Below are 18,065 nucleotides of genomic sequence, written 5' to 3'. Positions count from 1 at the left end.
GGACTAGTCACACAAGCAAAGTGCTTGATGATTACCTAATCAGATTACATAAAACATAATCAAAAGTAAAATGACATTTAAAATAGTCATATGGAAATCCAGGCACAATTTTGTCTCAAACTCAGAATCCAAATTTTCTCAATTAAAATGATGTCAGATTAATTTGCACTTATTTCTTTAGCAATCATTAAACTGTGAATGGGCCCTGAAATGCCTCTTCACATGCAGCTTTTGTTGATCTTAGTAGAAACTTAGCATGCAGAAACTTAGAACAAACTCTGAGCCTGCTCTAATATCACACAGAAGCTGTACTCTTTAAACTTTTACTCTGCTGTTTTTTTATTATTTTTTTTTCTTTTTCTTTTTTTTTTTTTTTTTTTAATTTTCTTTCAGCTTAAATGAAAGCATTTAACCACTAAAAATACTTTTGGTTCTTTTGATGTAAAAAACAGAATATCTAGACTGTCATTAGTTATTTTAGCATGTCATGAAATGCCCACAAATGAAAGTAACGTAAGAAGGGAAGAATCAATTGAAAGTTACTCTTTATTTATAATTAACATAGTCAAAAAGTATGGCACAATTTCGGTGTCCTCCCCTCCCCAGACTTTCTATGAGACGAGGCAAATGACTGTTGCATGCATATCTAGGAAATTCCACTAGTAGTGTGTGTCCTGTCGGAGAGATTACATAGTGAATGAATACTTCCAGAACCTTTCTGTTTGCATGTGGGAAGAAAAAAAAATATCTCAATTTTCAGCTATAGAGATACTAGCAAAATATTTCAACAATCTTGAGTAGCACAATTTAGGGAACTGAAACAGTTCTACAATGAAAATAAGTTTGCTCTCCTTTGTACTGACCACCAAAGAATCTAACTACACTGAAGTTATTTATTTTTCTTTTAAATTGCAACAATTGTCTAGTTTAAATATTTATAAATATCAAATAAAATATTTTAATTTCAAGTCTAGGTAAGGAAATATTACATTCATATTGTGTTTGCATATGGAAGAGAAGAACTGAAAACATACATACATTATATTTGCCCTTCTAATTAAATATTGCGGGTAACCCTGTCACTAACAACAGTAAGAGTACTGGCAGGAAAAAGCCAATAGATTTTTAACATGGTGGAAAACTCTTAAGAAATGGTAACTGATACCTTGATCATTCAAATCAATGCATGCATGCAAAAACCACCATCACGAGCCAAAAAACACAGGCACAAAAGTTCTGTTCCCTGTTACTGTTAGGCAGATTTCAAGATACTCTTGTAATTGAAAGAGCAGCTTCCAAGAGGCTTTAGGAGTAGTGGTTGCTTACTTCCCTCCCGCCCCCCCCAATAAAGGATGAAACACTCCAAGGCCTTTCTACTCTCTGAATCTGAGGTTTAGAAAGAGGAAGGAAGTAAGATTCTGATTCTAATTATTACAGTAGTTTTGAATATCAGGTGATGAGGCCCTGATAAGCACTTTAATAAATTCCCTGATTTTTGGAATAGTGCTGTAGCTAGAACTCAGATTTTTCTGAGATCCATTTTACTTAGTTGATGTAAATACATAAAAACACCTAAAACTGTTTCCAGACTTGAATACCACTTTAAGCAAGGAAAATTTGGTCTTATATATAATTTTCTCTTTCATGGTAATGACATTTTTTTTCTTTGTCCCTCTCTGAATACCAGAGGATATCTTATAATTCCTCATAGTTCATAAATTAAATAAATATAACCAGCAATCTGAATGCTTCTAGAACTCTTCTAGAACTTTATCATAGTGGAATTCCTAAATATATATATATAAATATACTCTTAGGATGCATTTCAGTTGAACACTACAAGTTTATTCATATTGTTTTGGGGCTCTAATACTTAAGTTCCTTTGTAACTCAGTTCTGAATATAGACATCAATATTTGAGCTAAAATAACATTTTTGTATCCTTATTACTGGGCCTAATGCTTGAAAAGTGTTAGGCACTTAAATAAAGTACTGTGTTTGTGTTCACTGTCAAAGTAAAGAAAAAGCATTGCAATAATGTGAATCAGCAAAGATTTATGGTCTTGCAAATGATAGTATCTCTGGATGTGACAATTAGAAGCTTCATTAATGCAGTTATCAGTAGGAACAACTGAAAGGAACAACACATTTCCCTGGAGAGAAAACAGGACTCCTTCCTTTGATCTCTACTTTGACTTAAGAGTAAATTGCAAAACAGCAACATTAGAAAATCCTTTTACCAAATACTAGGACCAGCACTGAGAAAATAACTGAATAAAACCTATCACAACAAATCTCCTATTAATTTATTAAAACAAGTTCTGCATTTTCATTAAATTGAACTGCATGTACTTTTCATTTGGAAAATGAAATTTTCATTTGGAAAAGACTGACCATCTTTTTTGGTTTCTCTCATACTTTCCAGCAAATCAAATTGATGCTGAATGGAGTATATAATTTCCTAACCATTTAGAACTATTGTATTTTTATTGGGGGAAAAAATACTGTAAGCCCTGTGTACACTGCTCTCCAGAAAGTTCCTTGACAGGAAGATCAGTACCTTTGAAATTTTAAGTCCTACTTTTGCAGAAGAGAGTGATGTTTCTACTATGGTATGAACCAAACTCCATGGGAGACAAAACAACAGTAGCTCTTCTCAGCTTGAAATTCGACTGAGGGGAACGCAATAGTGGCCATAAGTAGCACAAATAAGTCACTAATTATTCACTGTTCTTCACATCAAGAGAAAGGGGAAGAGGCATCTAGGAAAACGATCAGGCAGCTGGTTCAAAATAAACACAGGAAAATTATTTTCTTTCACCCCCACCCCACCGCTGGACTGATACTACAGAAAGTGCTGGTCATTGTCAAGAATAGTACTGGGTTAGACACCATGCTTGTGACACTATGCTTTCTCTCACCTTTTCCAACTTTTATTTTAGTACACAGGAACACCCTCTTTGTCTCTGCTTCTGAGTTAATTGGAAAGTTGGAACTGTAATTCTTCCACTGATGGGGAATAAACTACAAAGCAGTCTTTTTTTTTTTTCCAGATTTAAGTATTGCCTTTAGTCACCTAAAATATTTTTTAAGCTTTTTGTTAATAAAAATAATGGCTAAAAATAGGGTTATGAATGAGCAGTCACTGAGCAGTACTAAGGAAAAGGAGCAAAGCTAACTAAATAGTGCCATCAATTTATAGATTAAAAAAAAAAAAAAGAATTTCCAAAACTTAGGGTAAATTTGCAGCAAGGGGAAGAATGACTGAGTACTTTTTAAAAAATAAAAAATAATTTAAAAAAAGGACTGGAAAAGTGCCATGCTATCCTGTCTCTGAATGCACTGGTTACTGTTGCCCAGAAGGCACTAGAAATGGATCTCCATTTAAAAAGCAGACAGGTTGCCACACACAGATGGACGCTCAGAATAGCAAAAAGCTTGAACAGGTGCAGTCAGGCAGGGAATTGCATGCGTATGCAGGCATGTGGTGAATGATCTAGTGGGAGCCCAGACATCAGGCATTTTCCTACTTTTTGAAACTCTATCTCCAAATATTTAATTTTTTTAAAAAATTGCAGAAGTAAACATAAAAAAACAAAACCAAAACAAAACACTAGGTCAAACTTCCAGACTGACTCATCTCTTCAGGAAGGTGCTGGAATAATTTTTCCTGGCAAGCAATAGAACCAACTGAATCCATACCAGCCTCAGTTTATTTGTCATTCTTGTAAGTAGATTAAAACAAGCAGGAGAAAAATAGAAAAGCTAGGTTACAAATTCCTTACTCTGTGAGGAAGGGCAAAGGTAAAATTCTAACTTAAGTTACAAAAGACCTCCCATATTATGAAACAAACTGTGAAATATACAATTAATTCTGTATTAACCTGAATTCCCTTGGACTAAGTATTTGATATAACATTGATTTTAGAAACTCACTCTGTGATAGTTTAATTTTGAAGTAAATCTGGTCTACTCCAAGAGCACTTAGTCAGCTGTTATTGTTCAAAAAGTTAATATCTAGGAATTTTGTATTGATTTGAAGGGGCATCTGTTTCTACAATGTGTAAATCTTTGATAAAGCAGAGATAATTTATCTGCTTTCATTTTGTACAATAGAGCTGCTCTTAATATTCTTATCTTTGAATATCTACTTAATTTTAAATAGAATGACTTTATCATGCCATCAGTTAAGGAAAATCATTGAAGTCAGGTGGGTTTTCTGCTCCAAAACAGAGGAATTATATGATTCAGTACATCATCTTTGTATAGTGAGAAAGTGAAAGAAAACTAATGATTTAGAACTATACATGATGAAGCAGCAAGGGCTGCTTATTCCACTATTATTATGCCACTGATTAGTAGTTTGCTTATTGATAAAAAATGTTAAAATTCTACTTTATAAACTACTGCTGACATTTATATTTCATACTCTAATGGAATTAGTGAAACTAACCTTGCTTGACTAAATACTTGGAGATGGCAGATTCATGCCAAAGATCTCTTCCAGCCTCTCTCCCACCCATCGTGCATCTTATTTACCCATTTATTCTGGAAAATTCCAAACACGCATTACACATACAAGAAAACAATTTTTGTGAGCCAGCTGATTCTCCAGCCAAAGGCAAAATTGAACTGCCTTGTGTAAACAAGACAGTAGCATCTTCCAAAATGGAAGGTGAATCTCATGATTTTTACTGGGGAGAAGGGGAAGGGCAAGTATTCTGATGAATTATGGCAAAATAAATACATAAAACAAGACCCACTATCACCTGTTCTGGTACCGAGGTCCAGGATAGAGTTGTGAGGAACTACATGTTGGAGTTCTGACTAGTTGAGCAATGGATTGGTGGGAGAAATAAAATGAATATATATATATATATATATATATATATAAAGTCAAAGACGTTCTATGACCCCTCATCATTTACTGAACCTTTATCCCACTCTGGGAACATTTTTTGTTTGACAATTTGTACACTGTTTCTAAACACATGTACAAAGGCAACTGTGTAAACTTGCATGCACTGTTTTGTATATGGTACAAAATAAAGGAAAAATATGATGACAAGAGGTAGAAACTAGAAAACAAATCATATTCCAAGATACAAACGAAGTGCTTGTTCTCATTCTGCAAGCTCCTGCAGTGAAGTCACTTAAATTGCATTCTTAGATCTATGGCTGCCTTATTTCATAGCATTGGAAAATGTACATCTCTTCACACATCAGTTTCCCCATCTGTGATCCCAAGATCAAGGATTCTCTCTACTATTTATTCACAATGGCTGCCATGTGAATATGCATCTTTCTATGGAGTTCGTAAACTTTTTTTCTGAAGAACACTGCCAAGTTTCAGAAACTGTACATTAGCATATCAGTGAGACTTTTTTTTTTTTTTTTTTTTTTTTTTTTTAAACCAAACAGTTATATTGTACCCTGAAAGCAATTATGCAGATCACATAGAAGTTAAATTTAAATACATGCAACATACTACAGGAAAGAACTTTAAAACAGACAAAAGAATATAGAAATTAAACTAAGGAACTTGAAAGAAAAATTTGATTTGTATTCATGGTATAACTTAAACACCAGAAACATTAGCCAGCACAAACCCTCTATGAGCTGAAAAACATTCCAGGTTGGAATCCTGTTTCAGTACCCATAGCTTGAAACTGGCTACTAGGGAAATCTCAGAATGCCAAACAGACAGTAAAGTATTTCTCCAACCTCTTATTTCAGTAGAAGCAAAAATATGTTTGACTCATGAAAATACTTCCAAAATAGAACATTCTAAAGATGAGAACAGTTTATGAAATACAGCTGAAATATCTGAAATTATAGAGCAGCAAAATAGGAATAAAAGGCAAAGAAATAGAATCCAGTTCACAAAAGTAACATTTCAGATAACCTTCCACCTTTCCATTTTTTTCCATTCTCTAATTCCCCTCCCCATCCTTCAAAAATAAAGGTGTTTCTTAATTTTTTTATAACACCTGGCAGAGAAATAGAATAGCTCTGCAATATGATGAGGGTTCCAAAGTACTTTTGTATGTAGTAGGTAGTAGTATTTCCATATATCTACCAGTGAAATGCACCTATGTCTATCAGGAATGTAGCATCACTTCAAATGCATGCAGCAGAAATAAGTAGTTCAATAACTGAAGTGAAGAAAATTCTACCTGACAGAAATTCTATAAATAGAACTTCACCAGCAGAAGGAACTGTACCACAGTGCATAATGCCAAGGAATAGCACTTGAAAATCTTATGGAAATTCTGTCATGCAAGTGGATAGTTAAAAATATAACATTTCATTAGCTTAACTAACTGCACTTCAAGATGATGGAACAAAGCTATTCAAGACATTTCCTCTGTCAACATAGGGCTGTAATACCATATATACCCTGCACTTGTTTCTGATTTATTTAAAAATGCAAAACACAAACCCGGTGATGATAGATACTATTGCTTCCTCCCCTTTAGCGTGTAGTCACTGGATATACCTGGCTTGATATTTTGAGATTAATTGCAGATTTTTAACAGAAATTCAGATAAAATTCTAAAATTTTGTGTTCTAAAAGTTCTGGAATTTTCATTGAATTGCTTTGATGTTTTATATAATTCACTCTTAGAACTTTGAGAAAAATAGGTTATTTTGCTCCAAAGAATGAAATCATGGAAGGGCTAAAAAGATTAATCATTTGTTGCTCACTTTCCTATCTTAATTTAGCTTATTTTTTGTATTTCCTATCTTAAATTAGTTTATTTAATACAAGTTTTCTGAAGAGTAGTGCTTCTTAAAAAAAATAAAAAGAGACAGAAATGAAATTCAGCAGTTAGTGTATCTCCTTCATGCTCTCTTACCAAGAGCATAGATTTTTAAGTGAATTCCACTAATGGTAACTGCAGTTATAGTGCTGTAAAATATAACTGTCTAAATATATTCCTGTTTAAAAACTGAATTTGCAAGGTTTTTTTTCCTTACCCCCAGGCTTAACTTTTTCTTAAAACGAGATTATAGCAGGAAGGACTAGAGGTTATGAATGCCAACTTTCACTTGGAAATTTAGTCTCTACAATAATTAATGTATGACACTTAACCTGCCAAGTATGTCACTTCTGGTTTGACCATATTGGTACTGAATTTGACCTTCCATTTTAAAATATGCCACATCCTGTTGCAGTGAGAAACTTTGCTAAACCTGAGTCAAGGGACAAGGAGGAACATATTAGAGTGACGGTTCCAAGAAATATTTTGAAGGCAGAATGAAAGGTCTCAATAGAGCCTTCTCAATAAATAAGCGTACATTCTCCCCACCTGCCAAAGCTATTTCTAATTAGCTTCTTTAGAGTATTCTGCAATACCGTGAAAGTCTAGCCTGGAGAGGGCATCAGAGTGGACATATTTTAAAGTGACACTGCAATGAGGCAAATACAAATGTAAGTGAGGTAGGCCCGCACATTAACTAGCCTTACCATGTCACATAAAGGATTGGGAGTCTGCTGTTTTACTGACTATTGTGATCTCATGAAAATTTCATAGATACCATGTTTTAGTTGCTAAATTATTAGTTGCTAAATAATTGCTAAAAGTACACGTGTATGCATAAGTTAGAGAAATTATAGCAGTCTCTCCACTTTGTTGCTGGCTCAAACCAAGAAATGTACAAAACAAATACTACCACCTGAAGGTTGTTTGGCAGCCTAGCTGAAATAACAGGTTTCTGTTCAGCTGCTAGTACACAGTGTTGTAATAAAACAATCACTGTCACTTTCTGGCAGTCTTAGTGTATAGGCCAAGTACTGAATCAACTAATGAAGTAAAGAAAAACATGACAAAGACCTCCAACCCTATCATCTCCAAAAGCAGAACTGCAACAAATAAAAGACAGAACAAGTTTACATGTAAACTAGCACTGGGGCTGCTTTACCAAATTTCTTTGTCAACAGATTGATTTAGTTTCCACAACTGTTGGTTTGGCACTTTCTATAAATACTAAAATGCTCAGACACTTAAAAAACAAAACACCACACCAGGAATTCCTGCGAGTTCGAAGGGTTCACCTACGTGGATGTCAGACATTTCTCTGCTATTAGGACCCAGGGTGAATTTAATCTACAAAGAGATCAGTTGACCTACATCATTAACACACTTCTACAAACAGTGGATAAAACAGTTTTAAATTACCAGAAGTTGCATCATTATGGATTATTATTTTAGCATTGTTAGCCTTCTATAATATGATGTTGCTCCCCCTGGAATACTGATTAAAATAGGAACCAGATGTGCTTTTCATGACCAGATTGAAAAAGATAAACAACCAGAAAATCAATTCAAATAAAAAGGATGCCTTGGGGGTGTTTCTCAAAACTGAAGAGGGAGAGCATATGTATCTTTCAGAAGGGTGGGGCAGGAACTGAAAAACTCTCAAAAACAGACCTCTCCCCTTTCACAAAAATCCCTAAGAAACATGGAACAATCTGGTCCTTCAGATACCTATTTAGATTATACTCCAATGCACCATTATCTTCAAATTACGTGCACTGGCAACACTGAAACAAAGAAAAAAAAATCCCTATTTTCAGTTCTGCTCATAAATCAACAAGAAATAAAGCTTGTTTTTTAAAAAAAGACCTTTTTACATCTAGATCTCTGTATTTTACAGGAATACCACTTTGGTTTACTGGCCTGTATGATACGAAAGTTCCAAAAGAAATTATCTATCTCCAACTCCAGAGAACCACCAAATGGAAGCCTTATCTTTTGCCAATCCAAAAGCACTTTTTTTTACTAAATACAGGCCTGTATTTAGAAACTTGAAAACTATGACTACAATACAATGGCATGGTGGACCAGCAGTTTCTCCACAACAGAGCAGGGATCACAGATCACAAAGGAAATTTCAGGACCAATTCTCAATGCTTCAGCTTCTACTGCAGATTTCAGTGTAGCCCTACTGAAGCTAGATTTTTTCCCCTGCACCTTTGCATCTAGACAAAATCCACTGAAGAGGGAATGTCTCTGTTTCCTTTGAAAAACAAGTATTCTTCATTTGGGCAGGAAACAAAGTCTTTTCCTTTATCTACCTTAATTTCAGAAGAGCTAGAAAGACCTAGTTTGACCCTTCTCGGCACCTAGCTCATAGCTAGTGTTCAGGTTGCACCAGCCCACTTTGCTTTAGCTGAGAGTCACTTCCACTGGGAAAAGCACAGACCACACAATCGGGCCTGCTAAACTTGTCTTGAAATAGCACAGTATATAACGGCAAAACAGACAACTTATGCCTAGCTTTTATGAACAAACAATTTGGGGTATCAGTACCTCACTTTTTGTGTGAGCAAAGCTTTGTTACTATATGTTGCAATAGTTACTCCATCTCTAGAAGCCTTTCACTGCAGATTATCAAAGTCAAAAAACATTGAATATTCAATCTATTCACACTAAATTTAGAAATGAAAGATTCCATGCAGTAGAGCCTAGTACATATTTGATTTGCCAGGCGATGTTACTTCTCTTAGCTGAGTGTTAGGGAGAAAACAAAACAAAACAAACCACCAACCAACCAACCAAAAAAAAAAAAAAAAAAAACACCAAAAAATAAACAAAACAAAACAAAGCAAAAAAACAGACAGGAGAGGAGAGGTTTTATATGAGAAATTCCTTGATCCCACCCTGCACTTTCTTAAAATGACTGTAAGTTATTAGAATTTATTTTCAGGGGATCCCCTATTTTCTATCTCCTATTTCTTCTGATTCACTGCATACATTAGGAGCTCATTACTTTCTTCTGTTCCTCCTCTATGCCTCACATCTCTCCCCCTTTTCCTCAGATTTGCCAACATTTTTCCATTATTTCTTCTCTTCCACTGTTTTAATGCCCTTTAATTTCTTGCTTCTCATAGATGGTTTTCTGTTCTCTTCTGCATGCTAACACTAGTTGGTACATTATCAGGTTCCTTTGGATACTTGAGGATGCTCATCACTCTCATTATGCAAAAGCTTAACCATGCTTGCCAACTCTGACAATAAGCTGCATGATAAGAAGTATTTGTGGATGTTGAAAGATTGGTATTGGATCAAAGTTTCATTCTTTGAGACACCTGCTATGTTTGAGATACTGGTGCCTATTACAGAAATGGTTTGGTCAGAAGAGTTAAAAGTAAAATTCTTTGCCTTTCACATTGAAGAAAGGGATGTGCAAACACCCCTTTGTAGGCCTAAGAAACAATAGGTCCACTGAGCAAAATATTTCTAATGGAATAAATGGTATTTATTCTAATTTCTAATGGAATAAATCGTATTTATAGATGTGATCCTACTATTCCTACTGCCTCACACTACAAATTGAGGAAATCAACTATAAATTTTCTAACTTCAACTTGTTTTGGACTTAAGTGATTTGTTATTATTATTTTTCCATAATCATGTATTTTTCTTTCCACAGTTGCACCAATATCAACTCCTATCCTATTTTCTTCTTGTTGAAGTAATGGTTATCAAAGTCATGTTGGTTGCAAGCCCATGGAAAAACGAAGGCAAAAGCAAAGGGAAACACTGATAAAATCTCACAGTCCTCATACTAGAACTGTAACAAGATTTTAGGATGTTTTAAGAGAGCTGTCCTTTCTCCCATAGGCTTCTCAATAAAGAAGAGATAAAGCACTGTAGTCACCAATTGGAACAATCAGGAAGGGCACAGACCACTTACTTGAGCAGAAAAAATCATCTGTATCTGAACATTATAGAATGCATGTTAAATTTGATAAACTATTCACCAGAGACATCTTAGAGACCAAGAATTTATACCAGACACTGCCAGTGTATTGTTCATGCCTAACAATGTTATGAAATGAGTAAATAAACAAAAAATAAACAAAGGCATGGTCTTCAGACAGGAATTTTATTGAAATGCAGTTAACTAGGAAAAAAAAAAAAAAAAAAAAAAAAACAACAAAAATTTATTATTAAAAAAATATATTAAAAAAAAATTAACAATGAGTAGGTGTAACAGCTCCAGTGACAAGCTTGTCAAAGCTCCTTGAAAAAAAATTCTCTAATATTGATACCTTCTTATTCTGTGGTTTTCTAACAACTGGATTAAGAAAATAATACTCATTCAGTTGGCTGCCATGCGAAGGGACTGACACATTCTGTACCTCAGCATGATACATTTTAGTGACGTAACTTTGTCACTGGAGCTGTTACACCTACTCACTGAAAAATAAGTGTTCACAAAACATTTTTCTCCTGAAAAACAGTTGTTTTTTTTTTTTTTTTTTTCCATTTAGAAAGTACCTAGGAAAATCAAAATCTGGCATGTATTTGTATATGGAATAATTTTAAAAATAATTTTCAGGGTATTGGGTATTTACTAATCATTATATATGCACTTATTTTTTGTTGTCAGCAGTCTCCAAAATCACATAATTCCTACATCCCAAGTGAATAACGAACATTCTTAGGAACAGTTATTCCTCAAACATGCTGCATATGCTTTTCATATATGTGCCACAGCTTTACATCCATGATGTGCAAGGCAAGGAAATATGTACCATTTAAGTCCTTGAAGCAAAGGACTGCTGACAAAGTTGGGTCAAAAAAATGTTTCTTTGTTTTACTGCAGAAAAGGTTTCCGTTGAAGTAATGCAGTCAACTACATCAGAGCCAAGAGAGACACAATAGGTCAAAAGTAGACATGATGCAGATTCATTCAATCCAATATCATAAAAAGCTGATAATTACAAGCTGCCATTACTCTACACAAATTCTTATCAGGGAATCAAGTTCTCTCTCCTCTTTAATAGGTTTAAAACTTTATCTGCTATGGGGGAGAAGAGAATACAGATGCCTTAGTCCAAGGGTTCCCCCACTCCTCCATCTCCTTTTTCTCTATGACTTCCCAAATGTTCTGCATTCCAGTTTCACTTAACAGCACTATTTAGGTTTGGTTGAAGAAAATTTAGTTACAATGGACAATCTCTGTCACAAGTAAGTGTGAAAAACTTGTGACTGGAAAAAGGGCAGAAACGGTGTTAGTAATATAATAATTATGATAAGCAAAGGAAGCCAAGAGTGAAGAGGCAGATCAGATCTATCTCAGTTCAAACTCAGATCTGTTTCAAAGTCTGACCTTCATCAGTTTGCTGGTAAAATTCAATCCTTGTTCATGCCACAAGCCAATCAAATAATCTAACAACAACAGCTGCAGTAGCAGACATTTGAACTCGTGGAAGCACAGCTGTTCACAGATAGAAGGGTTCATTCCTTGAATCTACAAAAGAACTACATATACAGTGAAGCACAATGCTGCTATTACCTTGGAATATAAACTACTCTGGTAATCTTAATTTTAGGCATCTTTAAATTCCAGTCAGCTTGAAAATAACAGCATCATAACTTGCCTAAACTCTCTTGCTGGAGCTCTGAAAGAAGCTCTCCAATTTTGACATTCTCAATTTGCCTTACTACTTTCAGTGCAAAGGTATCTTGAAACTTTCTCTTCATAATCAGGCCACAGAAAAACTAGACCACTGAGCCATGCTAGATGGCTCAGGAATTATGCTGACTTGCTTGATCTAACCCTGCACTTGTGCTAGACATATGAGTGCATTTCACATTATCTTTACATCCTCCTTTCACACTCTTACTAGATTATCATATGACTGTCCTGGACTGAAGGATATCATGGACTTGATTATCAGTGAGGAAACGTGGTGGAGCACACTTGTAAACCAATTATTAACACAGTTTCTTTATTAAGGGCACCTTTTTATTAAATTCCCTCCGTTCTGCAAATGCTAATCTATCACCCAAATGGTAAACAACTGGCAAACCCTACAACTGTGACTAAACGGTGTCCCTGTCTCTGACAGGCGAGTAATAAATAATGCAACCGTTACAGAGAATTACACTCGTTCTGAATTCAGCTAGATGCTTAGCTATGTAAATCACTGCAGTATGATAGAAATCTGTCTTATACACCATTCTGATTTATGTAAGAATATACTAACCATAGTTTTATAACTTTAATGTTATTTAAAATGTAAGTATATGTCAGGAGATGACAAGAGTTTACTTGGATAACATTTGTTTAGCTGTCTCTGTAAGTATGTAGTATGATACAGACTGTAATCTGTGCAATTATTCTTTTCTTCACAAGTTCCCTCCCTAATTTAATGCATGAGATAACTAGTGTTTTGTGCCATTTGAGTACTTTAATACACAGCATTAACAATGTTTCAATGTAGAGCGTGTAGGTGCATATGACTAGGTTTTTGGAATTCCACCCCATTGTTACACCTACAGAACTCAATAGGGACAGTACCCTTTGGATTTATCATGCCTGTTTAATTAGAGAAACTCACAGCTGTAGCAGTCTGTAAGCAAACGAAGGTGTCTAATATTTTAGGCCATGCCAAAAGATTTGCAGTGTAGGTCCATTGTTTCTGTGTAAACCTGTGTTCCACTTTAGGTTTTGGAAATGTTCCTGTTGTATTTTCCTTGTCTATCAACTCTCAACCTCCATGCTTTGGTTCCTTTTCCTTTGCTTAAATTTCTGCAGTTGCCTTCCTGAACCATCTTCCTCTCTTCAGTGCCAACCCCTTCACTTTCCTGGAAGCCTCCAATCCCACTCCCCTACTTAAATCCTTGAGCTTTCTCACTCAAAGTATTTTATCCCAAATTCTGACCAATTGCCATCTCTTCTTGTTGCATAGCCAGTTCACTTTCAAATGAGTTAAGGATCTTATCTTATCTTATAAGATCTTATCTATAAGATCTTATCTTATAAGATCATCCACTACTATGTGATATTGACAGTTCTTTCATTAAGTACAGGTATGTATCTATGTAAGATGGTAAGTCATGTGCCATTATACTTGCTGGACATTTTTACTAATCCTTTTAACAGTGTTTTCTTTTTGACTTTAACTGGTAACATCTTTACATAAGAAAGTACAGTGCTTTATGCACTGCCATCTAACTAGATGCCAACAGGTATTAGTAGACTGGAAGACTACTAATAATTTCACCTTTATTGTGATTTAATCAAAGAGTCCAAATTGTAGTGCAAGTCTAAGAGAGGACCATATAATCTGCACAATATAGTTCTTTTCTATTAATAGGGTTTAATTAGAGATATAAAGAAATATTTGAATAAGAGGATAATTTTCCATTCTCAATCAACCTTTGTTCAATGAAGTATATAGTCAGTATTAGAAGATCAATGAAGTCACAGTCTGAAAACTAGAGAGAAAAAAAAAAAAAAAAAAGGCTGAAAACCCCGTCCTCCAAAAATCTGCCTTCAGATGGGCTCCAATTAAAAGGAACTAAAATTGTTTTCTAAGATGAGAAGACTAGCAGATGGACAGGCTAATAACGGGTATGTACTATCATGGCAACAAAGCTTTATTCTCGTTTTAAGCTTTATTCATAAATTATATTTTCCTTATGGTCAATAAAATGTTTAACCATCAAGTAAATTACAATAATGATTATGCTATATACGGAACTATGTGAAGTGTTAAAAATGGCTAGCTTGAGCACTTAAACAGAAGTCAGTACTTCATACTGAAATTTCATACAGAAATCAATATTTCAATATTTCAGTTTGGGATTATATGTAATATACACTATATTAATATCTGTATATTTTTATTCTGAGTTAAAAGCAAACCTTGAAGACATTATTTCATATTTATTGCTACTAAGGTAAAATGTAATAATTACAAGTGAATCACATTTTAGTTATATCAGCAAGGTACTGACAGCCAACATCTTAGGTTTGAAGTCTGATACTGAGACTATCTTCCTACTGTTTTTGGGACATGTTCTAAAGCAAATTCAGGGATCAAGGATGATAGTTCCTTAGCAATACAATGATAGTTTCTTAGCAGGTATGTTTTGTCCAACTTGCCTTCAGGGCAACATGGAAGGTTTTGTTGTTGTTTTTTGTTTGTTTGTTTGTTTTAAATCGCCTTCATGACCCAATGCCAAACCTGAGTGATACATATTACAATAGGTCAGCCTAGAGATTAAGAAAGCATAGATCTCTGTTGTTTTAGATGAAAACATGACTGCAAAAAAGTAATGGCCTACAGGAGTGAAGAGAGTGAAGAATTTATTAAGCTGTTTCTATTTGAAATGGAGGCCTATGCACAACCTTCATAACTGGAAGCAAAGTTCTTGCCCTTCGTTTTCACTTTTTCCTTTTCAGCACTGCACGGTAGCAGTGCTCTGGACAACTCTTGACTATCAAGCAGGAGCCAATGCATGGGTTAATGTAAAGGGGGCAAGGTTTATATATTAAAGGATATGTTAAAGAATGTGTATTTTACACATTTTTATGTTTCATGTGGTTATGATACCTCAAATACATTTCTTCGAATACAATCTTGCTCAAGAAATGGTAAACTGCTAGCATTTCAGGTCAAAAGTTTCCCTATATCATTAAAGATTTGCTTGGGATTTGATTTGCCTTTGCAAATCAAGTATACAGGTTTGTAAGAAACTAGAGGAAGAAGTTCCAGTCAAGCTAAATCTTCCATATAACTAACATAAAACAATCTGAGAGAAATATGAGCTACACTTGGTTTAAACAGAAGCAGGTTGGACTTATGCAAAACATCCTGATTAATATATGCAGATCAAGATGGCATCCTTTCATTAAAAATTAAGCAGTTGTACTTGTATAGCAAAACAAACTGTGTGATTAAATAAAATTACAGTTAAAGTATTTAAGAAAATAGAAATTATTCTACAATTAGAAAATGTGATGATGTGGAAGCTAGCAGCAGTAATTAAAGGTTAATTACATTGTTCACTGACTGAACTTACAGCTAGAGTTTTATTTAAAGCGTTTTTTGTTTATTCTAAACACAAAACTTCATAAAGATCTGAATTGAAGCACTGCATAAAAACACACAGAAAATTACTTATTTCTAAGAGCCAAGAGAAATACATGCATATGCCTGGATCACAAGTAGCTCCAGCTTTCTGGAACCAAAACCTCAGATATGTTTCTCTCTCTCTCTCTCTCTCTCTCTCTCTCTCTCTCTCTCTCTCCGGTAACTAACTGTCAGAACAAATAAATTAGAGAGGGAAAAGGAAAAATTAAAACTAGTATGGATCTGAAAGTGAAAGTTGTTACTGCTCAATAAAAAAAGAAAAAAGGAAAGAAAGGAGTATTTTAAAAAAAAAAAAAATCTGCTTGTGTCCTATTTTGCTGAGTTTACATTTTAACCTCAATTGCTTTCTTTATAATACACAACAGATAAGCCTTTTCAATACCACATTTTTTTTTTTCATTGCTATCATTCTGAATTTGGACTGTGGAATAGATCTGAGAAGACACTAACATAAATCCAGCAAATACACTGGCAGAAGCATAGCTGGCATAAAACACTACAGTACCACTTCACATCAGAATGGTAGTCAGGGGCCAACAAAACACAAAGTCAAGGTCGAAATAGCAGTAATCACAGTTTACAAGGGCTAACTCAATGAAAGCTGCTTCTTTGTATATCTACTGTAGGTATGAGGTCTTTGAAAGCCAGGGTGTCATATCTTTCATATCACAAAGAAGCATATATTGAGCCCTTGCTAAACTAGTAAACTTAAGTTGAGTCACAGAATATAGGGAACAGTCCAATATGCTGAAATGGAGATAAAGACATGAAAAGTTGATCATCTTCGGATTGTGAGTAAAAATGGTTAAAAAAAGATAATTTAAAGCAAGTGACAAATTGGATTAGCCCAGCTGAACACTAAGAAGGAAGCTGAGGACTTGAAGGAAGGAAATGACTCATTCTCAGAAAAGCCTGAGTAATACAAGGTTGCCTGGTCTTGTACACTTTGATGATTATTTTGGGCCATTCCAGTGAAAAAAAACATTTCACACATGTCCCCCCTCACCACAAGGTGGCACGTATGTACTCTGTTTGTTATTTAACTGCCCCTACAGTTTGCTTCAATTTCTAAGAAGTAACTATAACCCATTTCTACAGGGCAGGAGGAGTGGCAATGGAGGAAAAGCAGGTAATGATAAACAGCATTATTATATCAAGTAGAGACAACTAAAAGGTAAGTAAACCATTCTTGATTCATGAATTAATTCCAAACTTTCCTTCTTACTAGTATTCTGCAGAAGGGTCTGAAGCATATTCACATTAAGCGTGGAAATTAGACAAGACAAAGAGCTACTGAAAACCTAGCTTCTATATGTTTTACAGATACATTCATTAGAATCTCGACAGAATTTAAGGGTGAAACAGAACATAGACTTTGGGTAGCAGACTGATGCCAAAGATGAATATAAGCCCAGAGAAGCAGAAAGCCAGGCATATCTACCCATGTCTTTGACTCTGGGAAAGTTTAAGCCTCCTGGTTAACCGTTGGTTGAAGTATGAGGCTTAACTTTCATTACTGCAACTTTTTATTCTCATGTTTTGAGTTTCAGAAACTAATAACTACCTCAATGATCCTTGTGGGTCCCCACCAACTCACATATTCTATGATTCTACCTATGTTAAGGAAGGCTGTTTCCTAGTAGCACTTTTTCCTTCATGCTAATAAAAGTTGTGCTTAAATGTCAGGCTTTCAAACATCCAAATATGCATTTTCATTTTCCCCTAGTGGCTAATCAAGTGAAAATCTCAGTGATTTTCCTTGCAGTTGTTCCTCTTTTCAAGTCCATGATATAAAAATATGCAGCACTATCTATAATGGTCACAGCACACTCTCCACAATACATAATGGACCCACATGTTTCATATACCCATCAGAAATGCAATAAGCAGACTATGAATCCACCAAGCTGCACAAAAGATTTCAAAGAAAACTGAGATGTGTGTGTATGAAAGAGAGGAGGATAATTTTTTTAAAGGACAGAAAAATAGTGAACTAAACCAAAGTACAGAAACACTAAGTAGCAAGCAAAGCAATTCTATCCACACACCATGGGATGTGTACTTTTAGAAAGTAGATTCTTGGAGATTTAAAGTATAAACTATGTACATAGCTCCCTCTGATGACCATTGGGCACGATACAATGCAAGTCTCCTTTTATTTTTG

Source organism: Oxyura jamaicensis, chromosome 10 (assembly GCF_011077185.1).
Source record: "Oxyura jamaicensis isolate SHBP4307 breed ruddy duck chromosome 10, BPBGC_Ojam_1.0, whole genome shotgun sequence".
Taxonomy (NCBI): domain Eukaryota; kingdom Metazoa; phylum Chordata; class Aves; order Anseriformes; family Anatidae; genus Oxyura; species Oxyura jamaicensis.
This window is presented reverse-complemented; position numbering follows the sequence as displayed.